This window comes from Balaenoptera borealis (assembly GCF_965194805.1).
Source record: "Balaenoptera borealis genome assembly, chromosome: 8".
Lineage (NCBI taxonomy): Eukaryota > Metazoa > Chordata > Mammalia > Artiodactyla > Balaenopteridae > Balaenoptera > Balaenoptera borealis.
The window spans coordinates 92,624,875-92,646,621 of record NC_138865.1 but is presented as its reverse complement, the minus strand read 5'-3'; the positions used below and the strand labels follow the sequence as shown (position 1 = coordinate 92,646,621).

General features: G+C 34.6%; 1 long non-coding RNA gene across 1 annotated transcript in view; it reads right to left on the bottom strand.

Moving 5' to 3' along the window:
* The window catches only part of LOC309634313, a 247,344-nt gene that overhangs the window by 153,710 nt on the left and 71,887 nt on the right, over positions 1 to 21,747 (bottom strand). The window contains exon 2 of the long non-coding RNA XR_014247970.1: positions 20,323 to 20,448. This is a non-coding gene — a long non-coding RNA (uncharacterized lncRNA). The remainder of the gene's footprint in view (positions 1 to 20,322; positions 20,449 to 21,747) is intronic.

Below are 21,747 nucleotides of genomic sequence, written 5' to 3'. Positions count from 1 at the left end.
ACAAGGGAATCCCCATAAGGGTAACAGCTGATCCTTCAGCAGAAACTCTGTAAGCCAGAAGGGAGTAGCAAGACATATTGAAAGTGATGAATGGGAAAAACGTATAACAAAGATTTCTCTACCCAGCAAGGATCTCATTCAGATTTGATGGAGAAATTAAAACCTTTACAGACAAGCAAAAGCTAAGCGAATTCAGCACCACCAAACCAGCTTTACAACAAATGCTAAAGGAACTTCTCTAGGCAGGAAACACAAGAGAAGGAAAAGACCTACAATAACAAACCCAAAACAATTAAGAAAATGGTAACAGGAACATACATATTGATAATTACTTTAAATGTAAACAGATTAAATGCTCCAACCAAAAGACATAGACTGGCTGAATGGATACAAAAACAAGACCTGTACATATGCAGTCTACAAGAGACACACTTCAGACCTAGGGACTCATACAGACTGAAAGTGAGGGGATGGAAAAAGATATTCCATGCAAATGGAAATCAAAAAAAGCTGGAGTAGCAATTCTCATATCAGACATAATAGACTTTAAAATAAAGACTACTACAAGAGACAAAGAAGGATACTACAGAATGATCAAGGGATCAATCCAAGAAGAAGATATAACAATTGTAAATATTTATGCACCCAGCATACGAGCACCTCAATACATAAGGCAAATGCTAACAGCTATAAAAGAGAAAATCGACAGTAACACAATAATAGTAGGGGACTTTAACACCCCACATTCACCAGTGGACAGATCATCGAAAATGAAAATAAATAAGGATACATAAGCTTTAAATGATACATTAAACCAGATGGACTTAATTGATATTTATAGGACATTCCATCCAAAAACGACAGAATGCACTTTCTTCTCAACTGCTCATGGAACATGCTCCAGGATAGATTATATCTTGGGTCACAAATGAAGCCTTGGTAAATTTAAGAAAACTGAAATTGTATCAAGTATCTTTTCTGACCACAACGCTGTAAGACTAGATATCAATTACAGGGAAAAAAAACTGTAAAAAATACAAACACATGGAGGCTAAACAATACACTACTAAATAAGCAAGAGATCACTGGAGAAATCAAAGAGGAAATAAAAAACTACCTAGAAACAAATGACAATGAAAACACGGTGACCCAAAACCTATGGGATGCAGCAAAAGCAGTTCTAAGAGGGAAGTTTATAGCAATACAATCATACCTCAAGAAACAAGAAACATCTCAAATAAACAACCTAACCTTACACCTAAAGCAATTAGAGAAAGAAGAACAAAAAACCCCCAAATTTAGCAGAGGGAAAGGAATCATAAAGATCAGATCAGAAACAAATGAAAAAGAAATGAAGGAAATGATAGCTAAGAACAATAAAACTAAAAGCTGCTTCTTTGAGAAGATAAACAAAACTGATAAACCATTAGCTAGACTCATCAAGAAAAAAAGGGAAAAAACTCAAATCAATAGAATTAGAAATGAAAAAGGAGAAGAAACAACTGAGAGTGCAAAAATACAAAGGATGATGAGAGATTACTACAAGCAACTATATGCCAATAAAATGGACAACCTGGAAGAAATGGACAAATTCTAAGAAAAGCACCACCTTCTGAGACTGAACCAGGAAGAAATAGAAAATATAAACAGACCAATCACAAGCATTGAAATTTAAACTGTGATTAAAAATCTTCCAACAAATAAACGCCCAGGACCAGGTGGCTTCACAGGCGAATTCTATCAAAAATTTAGAGAAGAGCTGACACCTATCCTTCTCAAACTCTTCCAAAATATAGCAGAGGGAGAAACACTCCCAAACTCATTCTACCAGGCCACTATCACCTGGATACCAAAACCAGACAAAGATGTCACAACAAAAGAAAACTAAAGGCCAATATTACTGATGAACACAGATGCAAAAATCCTCAACAAAATACTAGCAGACAGAATCCAGCAGCACATTAAAAGGATCATACACCGTGATCAAGTGGGGTTTATCCCAAGAATGCAAGGATTCTTCATTATACACAAATCAATCAATATGATACACCATATTAACAAATTGAAGGATAAAAACCATATGATCATCTCAATAGATGCAGAAAAAGCTTTTGACAGAATTCAACACCAATTTATGATACAAACCCTCCAGAAAGTAGGCATACAGAGAACTTATTTCAACATAATAAAGACCATATATGACAAACCCACAGACAACATCACTCTCAATGGTGTAAAACTGAAATCATTTCCTCTAAGATCAGAAACAAGACAAGGTTACTCACAGTCACCACTACTATTCAACATAGCTTTGGAAGGTTTAGCCACAGCAATCAGAGAAGAAAAAGAAATAAAAGGAATCCAATTCGGAAAAGAAGAATTAAGACTGTCACTGTTTCCAGATGACATGATACTATACTTAAAGAATCCTAAAGATGCTACCAGAAAACTACTAGTGCTAATCAATGAATTTGGTAAAGTTGCAGGATACAAAATTAATGCACAGAAATCTCCTGCATACCTATACACTAATGATGATAAATCTGAAAGAGAAATTAAGGAAATACTCCCATTCACCATTGCAACAAAAAGAATAAAATACCTAGGAATAAACCTACCTAAGGAGACAAAAGACCTGTATGCAGAAAACTATAAGACACTGATGAAAGAAATTAAAGATGATACAAATAGTTGGAGAGATATACCATGTTCTTGGATTGGAAGAATCAACATTGTGAAAATGACTATACTACCCAAAGCAATCGACAGATTCAATGCAATCCCTATCAAACTACCACTGGCATTTTTCACAGAAGCAGAACAAAAAATTTCACAATTTGTATGGAAACACAAAAGACCCCGAATGGCCAAAGCAATCTTGAGAAAGAAAAACGGAGCTGGAGGAATCAGGCTCCCTGACTTCAGACTATACTACAAAGCTACAGTAAACAAGACAGTATGGTTCTGGTACAAAAACAGAATTATAGATCAATGGAACAGGAAAGAAAGTCCAGAGATAAACCCATGCACATATGGTCACCTCATCTTTGATAAAGGAGGCAATAATATACAATGGAGGAATGATAGCCTCTTCAATAAGTGGTGCTGGGAAAACTGGACAGCTACATGTAGAAGAATGAAATTAGAACACTCCCTAACACCATACACAAAAATAAACTCAAAATGGATTAAAGAGCTAAATGTAAGGCCAGGCACTATAAAACTCTTAGAGGAAAACATAGGCAGAACACTCTATGACATAACTCACAGCAACATCCTTTTTGACCCACGTCCTAGAGAAAGGGAAATAAAAACAAAAATATACAAAGGAGACCAAATGAAACTTAAAAGCTTTTACACAGAAAAGGAAACCTTAAACAAGACAAAAAGACAACCCTCAAAAGGGAGAAAATATTTGCAAATGAAGCAACTGACAAAGGATTAATCTCCAAAATATACAAGCAGCTCATGTCGTTCAATACCAAAAAATCAAACAACCCAATCCAAAAATGGGCAGAAGACCTAAATAGACATTTCTCCAAAGAAGATATACAGATTGCCAACAAACACATGAAAGGATGCTCAACATCACTAATCATTAGAGAAATGCAAATCAAAACTACAGTGAGGTGTCACCTCACACAGGTCAGAATGGCCATCATCAAAACGTCTACAAACAATAAATGCTGGAGAGGGTGTGGAGAAAAGGGAACCCTCTTGCACTGTTGGTGGGAATGTAAACTGATACAGCCACTATGGAGAACAGTATGGAGGTTGCTTGAAAACCTAAAAATAGAATTACCATATAACCCAGCAATCCCACTACTGGGCATATACCCAGAGAAAACCGTAATTCAAAAAGAGTCATGTACCACAATGTTCATTGCAGCATAGCCAGGACATGGAAGCAACCTACGTGGCCATCAACAGATGAATGGATAAAGAAAGTGTGACACATATATACAATGGAATATTACTCAGCCATAAAAAGAAACGAAATTGAATTATTTGTAGTGAGGTGGATGGACCCAGAGTCTGTCATACAGTGTGAGGTAAGTCAGAAAGAGAATAACAAATACTGTATGCTGACACATATATATGGAAATCTAAAAATAAAAAAAAAAAAAGGTTCTGAAGAACCTAGGGGCAGGACAGGAATAAAAATGCAGACATAGAGAATGGACTTGAGGACACGGGGAGGGGGAAGGGTAAGCTGGGTTGAAGTGAGAGAGTGGCATGGACATATATACACTACCAAATGTAAAATAGATAGCTAGTGGGAAGCAGTCACATAGCACAGGGAGATCAGCTCCGTGTTTTGTGACCACCTAGAGGGGTGGGATAGGGAGGGTGGGAGGGAGATGCAAGAGGGAGGGGATATGGGGATATATGTATATGTATAGCTGATTCACTTTGTTATACAGCAGAAACTAATGCACCATTGTAAAGCAATTTTACTCCAACAAAGATGTTAAAAAAAAAACAAAGCATAAAATATTGCTTAAATAAGACTTCAGACCATGAACTTAAAATAATATGAGATATCAATACCATATGCAGCATAAAAAATACTGTAAACTGTAATATTATTTTAAAATGTCTATGTGCTTTTCTCCTAATCAGTTTGATACTTGTAATCCTCTCTTTAATGTGAAGATGGCACCTATTTTTCTTGTGATAAGGAACTAGGGTTGGTACAACAGAAATTCAAAGTGATGTAAAAGTAAATAATAAACAGCTTCAGACTTCAAACACACACACACACACACACACACACACACACGAGAGAGAGAGAGAGAATCATAAAGAGAGATTTTCCTTAATTCCATATACCTATGTAAAGAAATCATGGAAGACTAATATCATAAGGATTTCTTCACAGTTAAGAAAACTTGATCATATTGATTATCTCAACATAGGAGACTATGATATGGGAGAAAAAAGTCCAAGTTCACCCCTGTCAGTTCCAAAAAGTAAAGGGAACAGGAAGAAAGACAAAGAAGTCAAGAGCCATGGTACTGCCCAGAGATATACCCACGCACCTATGGTCAACTAATCTATGACAAAGGAGGCAAGCTTATACAATGGAGAAAAGACAGTCTCTTCAATAAGTGGTGCTGGGAAAACTGGACAGCTACATGTAAAAGAATGAAATTAGAACACTCCCTAACACCATACACAAAAATAAACTCAAAATGGATTAAAGACCTAAATGTAAGACCAGACACTATAAAACTCTTAGAGGAAAACACAGGAAGAACACTCTTTGACATAAATCACAGCAAGATCTTTTTTGATCCACCTCCTAGAGTAATGGAAATAAAAACAAAAATAAACAAATGGGACCTAATGAAACTACAAAGCTTTTGCACAGCAAAGGAAACCATAAACAAGACGAAAAGACAACCCTCAGAATGAGAGAAAATATTTGCAAACGAATCAACGGACAAAGGATTAATCTCCAAAATATATAAACAGCTCATGCAGCTCAATATTAAAGAAACCAACAACCCAATCCAAAAATGGGCAGAAGACCTAAATAGACATTTCTCCAAAGAAGACATACAGATGGCCAAGAAGCACATGAAAAGCTGCTCAACATCACTAATTATTAGAGAAATGCAAATCAAAACTACAATGAGGTATCACCTCACACCAGTTAGAATGGGCATCATCAGAAAATCTACAAACAACAAATGCTGGAGAGGGTGTGGAGAAAAGGGAACCCTCTTGCACTGTTAGTGGGAATGTCAATTGATACAGCCTCTATGGAGAACAGTATGGAGGTTCCTTAAAAAACTAAACATAGAATTACCATATGATCCAGCAATCCCGCTACTGGGCATATACCCAGAGAAAACCATAATTGAAAAAGACACATGCACCCCAATGTTTACTGCAGCACTATTTACAATATCCAGGCCATGGAAGCAACCTAAATGCTCATCGACAGATGAATGTATAAAGAACCTGTGGTATATATATACAATGGAATATTACTCAGCCATAAAAAGGAATGAAATTGGGTCATTTTTAGAGAAGTGAATGGATTTAGAGACTGTCATACAGATTAATGAGGTAATGTACATAGTATTTGAAATGTAAAATACCAGATAATTCCTCACTTTCAATTTAGTTTTATAACAAATGTGGCGTTTTCTTCTAGTCATAAAATACTATGATCACATCATTGAGACATGACAAGTTATAATTATGAGTACCCCATACCCCCAACATAGAAATTCTGTAAAAATTATATAATTAATTTTTAACACAAAGCTAATCTTGAAATAAAAATCATCAAATGAAAATGAACAAAAAGCCAGAATTAGAAAGTGGCAGCTGATATTAAAGAACATTTTCTTTGATCACAATGCAATAAAACTACAAATCAATAACAAAAATTATGGGAAAAATTAACTCTTGCATTTGGGAGAAAACAAATACACACATATGCATTTTAATTAACCCTAATTAATTAAAGTGTCAGAAAAGAAATCATAATGGAAACTTAATAATGTCTAGAATTAAATCACATTATAACCAATATATATCATAAGCTGAGGATGAAAGTAAAATGGCAAGATGAAGGGAAATCAATAGCCTAATATTTCAATACTAGAACCAGATATTAGAAATAAACAAATATTTCACTCGGAAAGTTAGAAAAATGACAGGTAAGCCCCCAAGGAAAAAGAAGGTAGAAAACAATAAAATAGTAGAAACTAATGAAACAGAAACAAACGAAACTTAGGGAATATTTTTTTTTAAGTTAAATGAAATAGAGAAAACTTTAGCAAGATTAATTCAGTAGAAATAGAGATGCCACAATTAGAGAAAGAAAACCTAACTATAAATATAGTAGGAAATTGTTTATATGACAATAGTATTTAAACTGTAATTCAAAAAGTTTGAAATCAGATAAAATAGATAATTTAATATAAAATTTTAATTGCCTAGACATACTGTGAATTAACCTATAGTGATTAAAGTATCTTAAAGAGAAATTTAAACATCTTCCCACAATCTTAGATATAAATCTTAGCAAACCTCCAAGAGACAGATAACCTATTTGTTATTCCAAATGTTCCAGAAATATAAAGAAAAAGAAGATGCCAAACTAATTTTATGAGGTTATTAGTGCCTTGATTTCCTAACCAAATGAGATAATACAAAACAAATATAGTTGAATCTCATTTCTGAATGTTTACAATACTAACAACTCAGAAATGGTTTTTGAAAAAATACTCATGACCAATAAAGTTTGTTACAAGATTCCAGAGATTTCACATTACAATATACATTAATGTTTTCAATAAGATGAAAGATTAAAGAAACAACAGTATATTTTCAACCCCAAAGATGCAAAAAACCTGGGCACAACATCTCATAAAAAGCAGGATGAATTAAAAAATAACAGGTATAAATAGGATCAATAAAAGCACAAGGTAGTTTCTGGAGAAGGAAAAACAACATATGGAGAGTATTAAAAATTAAATGGGTACATAATACCAATGTGGCACAGATTTTAAAAGAAATAAATAATATGCATGCTTTTATACCAATATTGAATCATTATGTTGTACCCCTTAAACTATTATAATATTATATGTCAATTATACCTCAATTTGTTTAAAAAGGGGAAAATTGTATATGCCCAGTTTCTTTCTTTTAACTAAAGAAACATATAAAGGGTTAGAAACGTAGGGCAATTGTCACCTGCAGGAGATGAGTGAGGGGAGGGTGGAGGAGAAAGAAATAGGGGTGACACTTCTCTAGGTATAGTCTTTTGTATAATTTTGACTTTTCCAAACATGTTAATGTTTCACAAATCCTAAAAACGAAGTCAAAAGGATTAAAAGAACTAACCCTAAATTTTTTAGTATACAAATAGAAAAAATAAGCCTAACTGTTATCAAATTGATAACCATACAACATAGTAAGTTATTACATTGGTATAAAAGTTAGCACAACATAGTAACACACATTTATACTCTTACTGTACACCCTAATTGGGGTTTATGTCAAAATGAAACAGAACCAAGCTTGAAGTGGCTTATGACAATTCAATCTACTTGGGTGTATTTATCATACTCTGGGGCCTGGAAGAAAAAGAAATGACTAAATAATGATAAAGAAATTCATCAAACCATGCAAAGTTCCTCCTATACTAAGGAAGTATTTTAATATTTAAATAAGCTTTATGAGTAAAATACAATCATCTTCTTTCAGACCTCTTCATGACTACTGGAGGCTATAAATGGCCACATCACCTGATAAAGATACTCCATTGTTTCTAAACAATGGAGATGTTTCCTAAGATGGGTTCTTTTATTCAAAACCAAAACATTCTACATTGAAGGGAGGAACTGTCAATCTCATTATTCCAAAGTTTGTTCCTCCTAATATACCTCATTCTACTGATTATGTTTTGGGGATAATTCCACTTATGGCTTAAACGTTTATTAATGCTTATCAAGTAGATTATATGCTTTTATGAACAACTATACAGGATGTAAAATCTGCCCTTAATATAGCTGTAATCTAGCAGAAGATAAAAGACACAGAAGGAACTCATATAAAACCAAAACAATCTCAGATGTGATAGAACTCAGAAACAATTTTCCATAGAAAAGGGAGAGTTCAAAACTGTGGTGGTAAAAATTTTGAAAAATAAACATTTTGAAAAATATTGAGCTAGTATAATAAAATGTATTATGTCTCAATGAGAGTTTAACATTTTGCATAATCTATACATATTCTTCCTCTGAAAGTATGACTTCAAACAGTATATCCATTAGGGTCCAAGCAGAAAACAGATGCACACTCAAACTGGATATATGAGAAAAGTTTTTAAATATTAATTACAAATGTGTGGTGGTTTAGGGAAAACAACAGGTAGGATCCAGTGTATCATTACTATTTTTGCCCCTAAGATTTACTGTCCTTTTTCCAAATAAAATTTTGTATTCTCAAAATAGGAGGCACAAAAATTCCTATCAACTACTCTATAATTGTGAGATTATTTCAGTTTGGACAGATTCCCATAAGAAACCAAAAATATTAGCTGCCAGCAATGCTCTTTATATAAAGTAATTTAGGAAAAACTTGTAGAAGGAAGAAACAATAATGAGCATAAAACAAATATGTTTAAGTCACTGCTTCTGTAGCTGATCATGAAGCCTAAGTTAATCACAACTCTCTACTTTTACTGCCCATTCTATGTAATCATCAATCTCTTCCAGTATCTTGCTCTAGTTTTCCAGTGATCAAGGTAAATCAGCAAGAGAATACTGAAAGATGTCTCAGTGAATCCTCTGTGTGCTAGAAATAGTCTTCCTTGTTCCCACTATATACCAGAAGCTACATTTCCATTTGGTAACTGGAGTCAGTCACACTGACTCCTTCTTTATCCATTGGTTCAGAAGAATGAGGAGCCCAAAAAAGCAGGCAGCATTCTCAGCTTCTATCAATAGTTATGTAGAACCATAACTATGTCCACTGATGGGAAAATTACTCCCTTGAACACAAGGACCTTCAAACTGACCAGTGCCAAAAGGTATTGAGGCAGGTAGCAAAAATCCTGAAGTGGGTTATTAAGTACTTTATTTAGAGTGGTCACACATGTTTTCATCCCTTGGTTTCGAACCTGTGTGTTCTCGCTATGAGATAACTGGTCTCTGGTATAAGACATTACTGAGTCTTTTAGGATAGCATACATATCTCTCATGATATTATCTTCAAGCTGATACCATAACCAAGTCTTAAGCAAGCCATTTCACTCTAATATCAATCTAATTTCTTCTTATTAGTGGAATACATAGTAGGACTAATGAATTCTATGGTTGTAAACCACTGCCATAATTCCAGACTATGCCCTTAGCAGAGATTTTTTGTGTGAGAAACCATGTCAATGGATAAAACATTCTGTAAAGCCCTAAATATGGTGCTGGCAAAAGAGCTTTTTGTTTAGATAGCAAATATTTACCAGGAATATGTTTTTATTCTGTATAACATCACTATCCCCTCCATAATGAACACTGTCTAATGTAATCATCATTCCTGGAATCCACAGGAAATGGTGACATGCTGTAGATTTAGCCTTGACCTCTATCGTTGGAAAATCAGGCACTCAGTAGTAGTAGTAGACAAAACAGCTTTGGTGCCCCTGGAAAAAGAGACTAATAAAATGGCAGCAATACAGGTGGCTTGTTTAGGAGACGCAGGAAAAACAGCCATGGAATGGTAAAGTGATGCAGGGAAAAAAAGCCAATAAGGTCTGAGTTATTAAGGCAGCTACCACAATGGGCAAATGGAGCTTAATTCAAGGGAAAACTCTGAGAAAAATTATAAAACACACACCTTAGAACTGATCCATCTTACTATGAGGGAGCTGAAGTGTTTATACAATTCCCATCAATCATTCGTTGAAATCTACTCTTGGTGGTATTAATTCCCAAGAAATTTTGGTCTGATGCATATATGAAGAGAAAGGCCAGAAAAAATGTTTAGGCACAGATGCAGATGTTGGCAGTTTGAAGTCATCTAAACACACTGAAGAGGTAGGATCCAAGGCATATTGGCAAGGCACTCACACTGACTGCTATAGCCTTAATCTCTGAGACTATGACCACTTTGTACATAGACTCAGTGAGCAAACATCAGAAGGCTTGGGGGAGGCCAGGAGAAAGATGCCATCCAAAAACAACTTATGTTATTAAGAACCTCCTCTAATAATACATGCACTCTGGTAGCATTTATGTAGGTCATAAAAATGCCTAATCGGAGAGGTCCATTCACATACTTCTCCTTGAAACCTCCTTGTCATCAGTTTTCCTATCTTGATCTTTATAAATTCCTCATCAGTCAGCCAAGCCATTAGCAATTGCTCATGAAGCAGGATAATGCACACCTCAAGCAATAGTTTTCCACAAGATGTAGACAACCAAATATAACATCCAGAGATATGCTCAATAGGAATCAGCTCTTTGGGGACAATTCTCAAGGATATAAAGCAGCAACCAACCACTTCTGGCAGGAGCTTGCAAAGCATACAAATTCATCACTTTTTCCTCCCCATTAACATATAATAGGGAATTCCCTGTGAAAAATGGGTCCAGGGAGAGGCAGTAAGGCAATGGGAGCAGGTATCACAAGAAAATGCATCTGCTTGTGTCATTTCCTGGAATTTTCTCAACTGGCTTGAGCACTGACTCCTATAAAGCATTTCCCTTTTACAGTGAAATGCAAAATCAGGGTTCAGGGCATTTAAGTGCATTATTAAGATATATTTCATGATAATTAGTTTGACTCAAATTGTTATTTGGTGTCCAATAATCACATGTTCAGTCTTTGGTGTTTTCATCCATAGAAGCTGCTTTCAAATGGAGAATATATTGTCTGCATAAGATGATGTGATTTATTCCAAAGCCCTGGGGATATTATTAATGACTGCCGGAGGCTCCATACAGCATCTCTGTTTGCCACAGACCTTTCCAATATACTTGGGTGTGCTGACTCAGAAGGACCCAGGTAGTAGGGCAGCTTGTAGCACAGCCTGGACCTGATGTAAGAGCTTTCTTGCTCTTGTCCCACTCAAAACTGACAGCCTGCAAGCAAATGTTGGCAAGAGCCAGAGGAGCCTACAGAGCAGGTGAGATGGCAGTCCCAGTGCGGCGAGGCAACCCAGCCAATGCTCAGTGGATTTAGGGCATCCACGTGATACTCATACAGCAACTTCTGCTAATCTACAGATGAGAACAGGTGCACTACTACTTTCTTTTGTAACAAAAGCAAATTTACTGGCATTTAAAAATTCCTCAACCAACTTTCCAGGAATAGTTATAAGAATTAGATTTTTTTTTAATTAAAAATAAAAAGTACTACCACTACCACTACCAACAAGACAGCTCTTTGAAGGCATTGCATGGGAGAGCAACCATGACCTTGAGGACTTGATGATCCAAGATCCAGAGGGGAAAAAAAAGGAAACACCTTGGGGCAGTGAGCCCAACCTTCTCTATCAGTAATTTCCATAAGGTCATATACCAACTAGAGATATGGTATAGAGACCAAAGAGAAAGCAAAGCACTAGAACTTGTAGCTGTCTCAGGTTTCATCTCAGCTGAGGAGATTGAAAATTGAAATTGTAGAGCCCCAAGAAGTTAGCCTTGTTACATCATGATCAGTGAAGATAATGGCATGGTGGAGAAAATAGCACTTGCTCCATCAGTCAGAAATCAATGTATGAATTCTGCGGTTCTAAGTACATATATTTCTACTCTATATTTTGAAAATGGGGAGATAACCACTGTGTGGTCCTTGGCCCCACACAGCCCTGTGAGACACAATTAGACCCAAACTCCATCCATCCTCTGAGCTCCATAGAGTCCTGCTATGACTGGTGAACCACAGAGGACTTCTGGATGTCTAGTGATAAGAGTATATTGAGATTTGGCAACCAATAATCCCCAGAAGGTCCAGGTGTCCTGGACCAAGGTCCTTTTCCAAGTATAAAGTCACCCTGGTAAATTACTACAGGACACTTTTAGGAAGGTTCATACATATTCTAAGGAAATAGTTGATTCACATAACTTGAGGTCTAAGGGTTCATGTTTCATTCTTTAATTTGATTTTTTAAAATTATCATATAATTGATTTTTTATATACAGTTCTATGAATTTTAATACATGTACAGAGTCGTGTAACTACCACGACAATCAAGATACAGGATGATTCCAAAAGCCCAAAAAACTCTCATACCAACCCTTTGTAGTAGTACCAACTTCCCAACCCTGGTAACCACTGATCTGTTCTCTGTAATTTTGCCTTTTCCACAAGTTATACAAAAGGAATGTAACTTTTTGAGACTTGTTTCTTTCATATAGCTTAATGTCTTTGAGATTCATTCAAATTTTTGTATGTCATATTTCATTCCTTTATATTGCTGAGTATTTTACAGACGTGCCACAGTTTATTAACGCACCTATTGAAGCACATTTGGATCGTTTCCAGTTTTTGAAAATTAATGGGGTTGTTAAACATATTTGTGTACAGATTTTTTGTGTGAACATGTTTTTATCTTTCTAGAGAAAATACCTAGGAGTAGGGTTTCTAGGACATATGCTAAGTATACATTTAATTTTATAAGAAAATGCCAAAATGCTTGCAGAGTATCTACACCATTTTGAGCACTCACCAACAATGCATGAGACTTCTATTTGCTCTACAAACCTGCTAGCACTTGGCATTGTCAGGACTTCTTATTTTAGCCATTCTAATAGATGTGTAGTTGTGTTCATCATGGCATAGCTTTAATTTGCACTTCTCTAAAGGCTAATGATAATGAACTCTCTCATGTGTTAAACTGCCTCCCATATAGCCTCCTTTGGTGAACTGTCTTTTCCCATTTTTTTTTAATTGGGTGATGTTTTCTGTTTAATTTCTTTATTTTACTTTATTTCAGATTTAGATTTTCATTTTAGATTTTCTATATATGCCTAGAAAAATGGAACTCAATACATAAATAGATTCTGAATATAGAAGGACCTAATAAGATACCACAAGAAAAGAGCTTAAAAAAAAAAAAAGAAAAGAAAGAAAAGAAAACTTGATTCACTGAAGTTAAGAGGGAGTTTATATGTTACCAGGAGTTATATGTCCTAAGGACAAGGAATAAGGTAAATGTTCTATTATTCATTCTCAGAAGTAGATGGCCTATGGTAAGAAAATATAGAAGAATACATTCTATGAGATCAAGTTTGTCAAGGGAAAGAAACATTTTAAGTAAGCTGCAGAATATATACCTTGGTTTCAGGGTTAGCCAGAAAAACGGGTGCTTTAGACCAGAAACTTACATTTGTTAGGTAAATGCAACAAAAGAAATCGTTTTTGGATATACAGAGGTTGCAGAAATATCTTTTAACTCTTTACCAGGAAAATCAATAGCTGATTGTTTTTACTCTGTGATCGCAGTATTACTATAAATAACTAAAGATTAGTTCTAAATATCTAACTATTCATCACTGTCTCATTTTTTTCCAATTGATTCCTAATTGACTCTAGCCCACTGTAGATTTTTCCAGGTTAAACATTATTTGGTTTGCAAAACCATCTCTCAGTTGTGAACTAGCAGAACATCTTCCACACCCAAGTTTGTTTTCATCTTTTGTCAGTTTTAAAGTCAAGATGTAAAGTGGATAAAGTGATTTATTATAGTTGCTGGTCTGTCTCTTCTAATCTGTGAAAAAGAATTTTCACCATAAAGGAAAATTCATGGCCTTATGTTAGTTTTACAAGATCATCTTCGTTTCATGCACTATTTTATAATTACTCAGATAAGCTATAAATCTGATTCTTCAAACAGAAAGTATTGTTTTATGTTATATTTTGTAAAACAAATTGAGTCTCTACAGAACATAGCTTAGAGCGTAAGAATTTATCCAGTTTATTACAGAATAAATATTCTAGATTCCAGACAATCAGTATGTAGGGCTTTTAAAAAGAACAATTAAAAATGGAGTTTAATACTGTAGTTTAAGACCACTGTAAAAATATAAACTTTCCTTGTAGAAAAATGAAACAACATTCTTTAGAAAATCTGCTTCTCTGAAAACTATTCCCCAAATAACTTTAAGGAGTTAAACTTAAAATTAAATAAGAAATATTAACAGAGCCTGAAAAGTGAGGGAGGCTATTTCAGAAGAGTCTGAAATGAGGAAAAAGCCATCAAAGGGCACCGAGTAATATGTGCCTGAAGGGACTGTAGAAGAAAATAGACAAATCAAATCCACAGTCACTTAATCATCATATGCAAAAAAAAAAATCTCAAGCTTACTAGTCAGACCACACAATGAAAAAGACAACTTTCACACAGTCTCAATGTGTAATTCTTATCAACTTGTTATATTGAATTATTTACTGTGTCCAGGTGTTGTGAGGATGATGAAGATATTTAAGACATGATCACTGCCATAGAAACTTCTAATCAATCTTTAGGAAGAATAAAGAAAAATAAATAGTATAGGCAATAAAAATGATAAATCATATTTATGATTACTTATATCCTCATTTCACCAATGACAAAAGTCAAACAACTTTTACTTTCACTAACTTGAATATATAAACTTAAGGGATATGGACGATAGGGTAATATACCTACTTAATGCATTATTAACTATAAATAAACATCTATATATGTACCTATATTTTTGAAATCTTATAGCATATAAAATATTTTAATTCATAGTAGATAATACATTTAAATATATTATTCAGAAATATAGATGTTTCAATTCATTTTCATGAAATATTTTTATATAGACTTTTCACATGTATCTACAATATCAATTTCTTCCTCGTAACCAGGACTACTTAACTAGGGCGCATTATTTTCACTTCTAAGTAGTTTGAGATATTTGTGAGGTCATATATGATGCTCCTGCCAACATAAAATGTATCCTAAGTCATAAGCATTAATTCACATACCATTAGAACATTTTTTTCCTTGGATCTTTTAAAAAAATTTTAACCTATTCCACTAGGGAAGCTCTATATACATACAAGACAAGCACTCACTTAAGTCATTTCAGGATAATGTGTATTCTGCAACATGTTATTATTCAAAACAGAGTTAGTGTGAATCAAGGTTTCCATTCTTGAACAAGGTAGGCAGAAAAATGGAATGGTGAAAGGTAAAGAGGAACCCTGTCATTTTTATTTTATTGGGAAATAGTATTAGTTCATGATTTTAAAAAATATACATAACATTATACATATACTATATAACACATATGTATATAAATAATAAATATATATGTCCATTTTATCATGTATTTATAATATAACTTTTTTTCCAGCTCTGTCCACAGAAAAGGCTTGAAAGCAATGGCATTTTAGTAGCAATAAGTAAAACTACATGACACATCTTAGATTCTATATAGCATTTCCCAATATAAAAGGAGCCCAGGGATCCTTAGAGAAATGGTTGATTATAGATCTGATGTAGTGAAGTACAAAGCCTGAAAAATCTGCCAGAAAACAAAAATATGCTCAAAGATTAATAGGGTCAAGTCAACGGGTCACAGAAGCTGGCTTGAAGAGGCTCCTACTGGTCAAAGTAGGGACAATTTGTGCATCAAAAAATAATAATAATAATGGTGATAGATTATAACATATTCAACAAAAACAAATATGTGAGTTCATGGTGACACACTAAGACAGAGAGAGAAAGAGAGAGACTGAGATTGAAACACGAGAGAGGGAGAGAGAGAGAGAGAGATTGAAATTGAAACATGAGACACTTTAATCCCACAACCCAAAAATAGCATTTGAACTCCTTTGGTGTCTAAACTTCCAGGGTTCCCTCCCAAGATGAAAGCTCACAGTGAGGAGAAACTGATGGGAGTAGAATTAGAATTGAGCAGAAAAATGACAAAATGTCCATAGTTTGGAACAATATACAAAAACAGCAGAAGAGGAAGATCTGTGAAGTTAAAAACATTACCCTGAACCTCAGGGTAATGTTCAGGAAAACTAAATTCACATAAAAATGAAGAAATGGTATCAAGGCCAAATCCAATGCAAAATTAATGTAAGGAAAAGGAAAATTGGAGCAGAATAACATCCCTACAGACCATAAAAGACATTACTACGAAGTAGATAAAAACTGAACCTCCTCTTTCATGACATTAAGAAAATACAAAAGATAAAAGAACAACAAAAATCAGAATTGGAAAAAATCTCAGAAATGTTCAGAATTCAAAATAGAATTAGAAATAAAACAATTTTTTAAAAAAAGAAAATAATTTTTTTTTTCAGAAAATGACTTCTAACAAAACGAAACACAGGACTGAATAAATACCCTTGTGATTTAAGGGAAAAAAAACCTAAGGTATAAAGGATGAAATCTTTTAAATCAAAAAAAAAAAAAAAAAAAGAGAGAGAGAGAGAGAAATGTTTTGAGAGAAAGTAACAACTATTTAAGATAAGATTTCCTCAAGAAGAAAATCAATTTAATGCAAAGAAATAGCAAATACTACAAACTATAATTCCAGAAAAGTTTCTAAAATAAAAAATGATTTGATGAACTTACTATGTGTTTCAGAATATCAACCCAGAATGATGAATAGCAATATTCTAATAAATCAATAAATAATAATGAATAGTATATTCTAATAAAATTTCTTGGTTTAAAAAAAGAAATAATAAATTTCTTGGGCATCTAGGAAAACACAGTACATGACATATTAGGACAGAGAATTAAATTACCATCTGACTTTTTAATATGATGTTTTATGTCAGAAAAGAATGAAAAAACATATTTAAGAAACTCAAGGAATGGAAATGTGAATGAAGGATTTATATCCAACAAAACTAACTTTCTATAAAGGACACAAACTGTTATCAATATGCAGGAACTAGTAGATTATTTTTGATATCAGATCTTCCTGAGGAATGTACTAGAAAAAGAGCCTCGAATAATCAAAATGACTGGAGAGACACTGACATAAAGATTGATAGCTCTTTTTAGAAGTAGGATTAAACAAGGTATAAAGGAGAATATAGTAATAATATGGTAATCTTGAAAACTGGCAAATACAGGGAAATAATCCTATGATTAGGAATAGTATCCCTTGCTTATCAAATAGTAGATAAGGTAAATCATGTCTTTATAATAGCTTTTCCAATTAATAAATTTTAAAAGAATTGACAGAATTAGAATACGACTAGTTTACAATATCAAATAATTACTAGATCTAAATGTGATCATCTACAGTTGCAAGCATCATAAAATGTGAAACTATCTGACACTATGCACATTTTAATGACAGAGCACTCCCGATAGACTTGCCAAAAGGACTGGACATGGATCTTAAGTCTCTGGATCCAGCTGCCAGTCTGCAGAAAACACAGAGGACAGAAGAGCAAGTTGAAGTGTACCAAGAATAAGCAACCTACAAAATCCACACCAGAAAACTCTACAGGTCAAAATGCCCTCAGGGTCTTTAAGGAAAAGAAAAAAAAAAAGTAAGACACAAGCAGAAAACCTACTGATTATAAGAGACTTAAAAGACATTAAAATTGCTTTGTATTTTTGTTTGTTTGGGTAAGACTGAATTATAGTGTCTGAAAATGAACACTATAAATTTAAAATGAACACATTGATGATAAAACCAATAAAGATAAAATAAATGTCAGGATAGTGGTTATTTACGGAAATGGAGGGGTTGTGATTGAGATGGGACACATGGGGAATCCCTGGGGTTACTGTTTATAGTAACTTAAAATAACTGAATAAGCTATACATATTTTGTGTGGTTTTCTAGGTGTATATTTCATTGTAAAATTAAAAAATATAAAAAGCTAATTCAAAATTTACCTAATCTTCTATTATTTGGATGTATAGTATTTTATAATTCCAAGTCCTTATTATTAGATATTTATTTCTACTTTTTTACTATATAAAGTATGTTGTAATGAACAGAAGTTAGCCAAATCTTTATGTACATCTTTAATTATATCTTTAGAGTAAATCTTAAAAAGGGGATGTTGGGTCAAAGGGTTTGCACATTTTATGGCTTTTATTATACATTGCCAAGACACACCTCAAAAAAGGTGGTAAATTATTATTTCACAGGCTGCCATAGCCTCTTGCCTTGCTTTCTTTATTAATTATATTTCTGCAAGCTTGATTTTTAAAACATTCTGATTTTAAAACATTAAAAACATTACTGGGTTTCAGTAACATGGATAGAAATGGCCAATTATGAAAAAGCAGCTTGGGATAAATCCAATAACCCATGCCAGGTGCATCCAGTTGTGTTATTACTGCTATTTGTGTTAATTCAGAGTGTAACAAAAACTTCAACAATGATATATACAAGAAAATCATTCAATCCATTTTAATTTCAAACAGAATAAAATGTACTTTCTGCTATTTAGGTCAATTGCAACTATTATGCTAAATGGACCAACATAAGAGTCAAAGTAACCATAAATTCATATTTTAATAGACTTGTCTCTACAATGTCAAAATGGCATTATGTGAATTCATTGCTCTAGGAAACTAGGGAATGAAACAGCTTTTTTCATTGTTGCTGAAGCCTAACACCCATATTGCTGACAACTGGTTGCCTACATGGTTTTAAAACCAGCTCTTAATTTTTATAGGGGAGAGGGATTTTGCCTTTCAATACTCATAGAAACTAAAATTTACTTTGTGATGGGAGTGCAGGTGAGGAGCAGATAAAAATTAACTCTATAAATATTAGTAAGTGTGTGAGTGTGTATATTTTTTCTGTTTATGGCCATGAACAGTGTTTTACTGGCTCGTGTCCCTACCTTGTAATGCATGATCCCAACACTCCAAGGTCGCAGGAAGTCGTATGGTAGTTTCTAATCACCTACCACGTAGCATTCCCTGAGCATCACTGATACTTCTTCTGGCAACACCAAAATCGCTATACTCCACTCTTCCCTGTCTGCTCTGACAATGGGAGCATCACCGTCATTCCAGCTGGGTTCCAATCCATCCACTGAAAACTACTTCCATGTCCTCCATGTCCTGCCGTTTCTCTTCAGCTTGAGTGCCTGTGGTGGACACTGCTTTGTCTCCTGCTAGGTTCAGCCACGCCCACTAGACACCACCACTACTCTGGGCACAGATAGCTCTTGCAGTAAGTTACTTTTGCTAAACACAACTACTATTGCTGAGTGCCATACTCTGTACCATGTCAAGATGTCTCTGCCATGTGCCATGTTAATGATGCCACTGTTGTCCCCTGCAAGGCATCACTGCCACAGAAGCAATGTACTCCTTATACCACTGAAACTTCATGGTGCTCTATAGGTTCTGGTGAAGTGGGTGCGAATGTCTCTCTTGTTTGTGTTACACTTCTTGAGAAAAATAACACTAAAGTGGTGCTGCTTGCAGCTTATTCTTTTATTGATTATTTTGTATAACAGGCCTTCTAGCTTGTGCATGCATTCTTATATCCTTCTAATATACAGCCATAGTCAGAGAGTGAAGAATAGATCTAGGGACCTTACCAGAGTTGACTCAGAATCTTTCTTCCCCAAACCACCAAGTTCGTTGAGTCATACTTTAAGATGAATTTTCTCCCAAAAGGGTTATCAGTCTTGCATACCAATAAGCATATTTTATGCTTCTTACTAATTCTCCAGACTTGTCCAGATTATGTGTGAAGCCCAGAAATGAACACAGCATGGCCTCAAGCTGAGACCCCTGCTACAAGTTATTAACTTAGCTCCAGCTCAGGTAGGATGAAGAATGGATTAATTGAGTTTAACCGACTCACATACCTTATCATCTGCCAGTCAGTCTCTCCTTCCCACTGTGTTATCTTGGCCTTGTGCAAACACCTCTCCAAGTTCAGAGTAGCCCAGGAATTTTCTCACTTAGTAATCCTATGGAGCTTACTCCAGCATCTGAGGAAGAATTAAAACAACTATTACCAGATTGAACTATTAATAAAATGAATAAAATTTTTCATGCTACTTCAACAATGATTTTTGATAATCTGCTCCCTACCAGTATCCCCCAAGACATTTTCACTTTTTCTCATCTACCTGTTTCTTTTAGCTGATAGTCGCTACTACTTAGAGAATATTATATACATCCCTGACTCTTTCTTTTTCTCTAAATATGAGAGAAAGAACTGAAAGAAATAGCCATTAAATTGTAGAGGAATAAGTTATCTCTTCAGTCTCATGGTTTCGATCATCTATGGATGTGTTTAGCTTTTTCCTATCAGTTCATTCTAAGACTCTCTCTCTCTTTCCCTCTCCCTCTTCCCACTATTATCCTCTGTTCTCTTACTACTTGAGAAACTCCAAGCATATTTTGGCACTACCTCTCACAACTATTTTGGCTTTACTTGGATTCACTTCTTTCAACAAATGATTATTATCAGCAATTTTTCTAAAGGCTTATTTTCTTACACACCAAATTTGAACCAAAAGCGAACATAGTTTTCAACAAGTAAACAGCTTCTCCAGGAAATATTAAACATGACTATTTTTTGTTTGAATGCATTGGAAAACCCAATTCAAGTTGATAGAGAGACTAAGAAAGAGAGAGAGAGAGAGGAGTTATTGTCTCATGTCTCTAAAAAGTTCAGGTTATATAAGCTTGAGGAATAACTGGACTGAGGAGCTAAACTTACTGGCTCTCTTTTCCTTACGGTGGCTCCCTTTTTGGCAGGCATCTGTCTTAAAGCAAGATGGCTGCCAGACATCCCAGGCTTTCATCCAATTCCCCCAGACACTCCAGTGTCACTCCAGGAAAGAATGAATATCCCTCAAAAATATTCCAATAATTGGTCCGAAATTGAGTTTCATTGGATCTAACTAGTAACTGTTTTAACCATTAGAGTATAAATATCTCCAGGGAGAGGGTAATTTCTCAAAGAACATCAGAATACCATTACTAAGGAATGATCTGTGTTGAGCGGACAAAAACAACAGATATTCATTGTAGAGGATACCTGATATTTCCATGAGATCATTTTATGGGGAAAGGAAGAAGTGGCAAAATACATAATTAGCGTGCATGGCAGGGCTTTTCACCATCTATAATACACTGTCCAGTCATTCACAAGTCCCCCAACCTCAACCAAGAAATCTACTGATCAGTGTGTAAAAATAATTCTGCTTAATATGCAAGCAGAATTAGTTCTTGAAGTGTCCTCACTCTGTGGTATCCAGGTTCATTTCTGGTCATTCTGC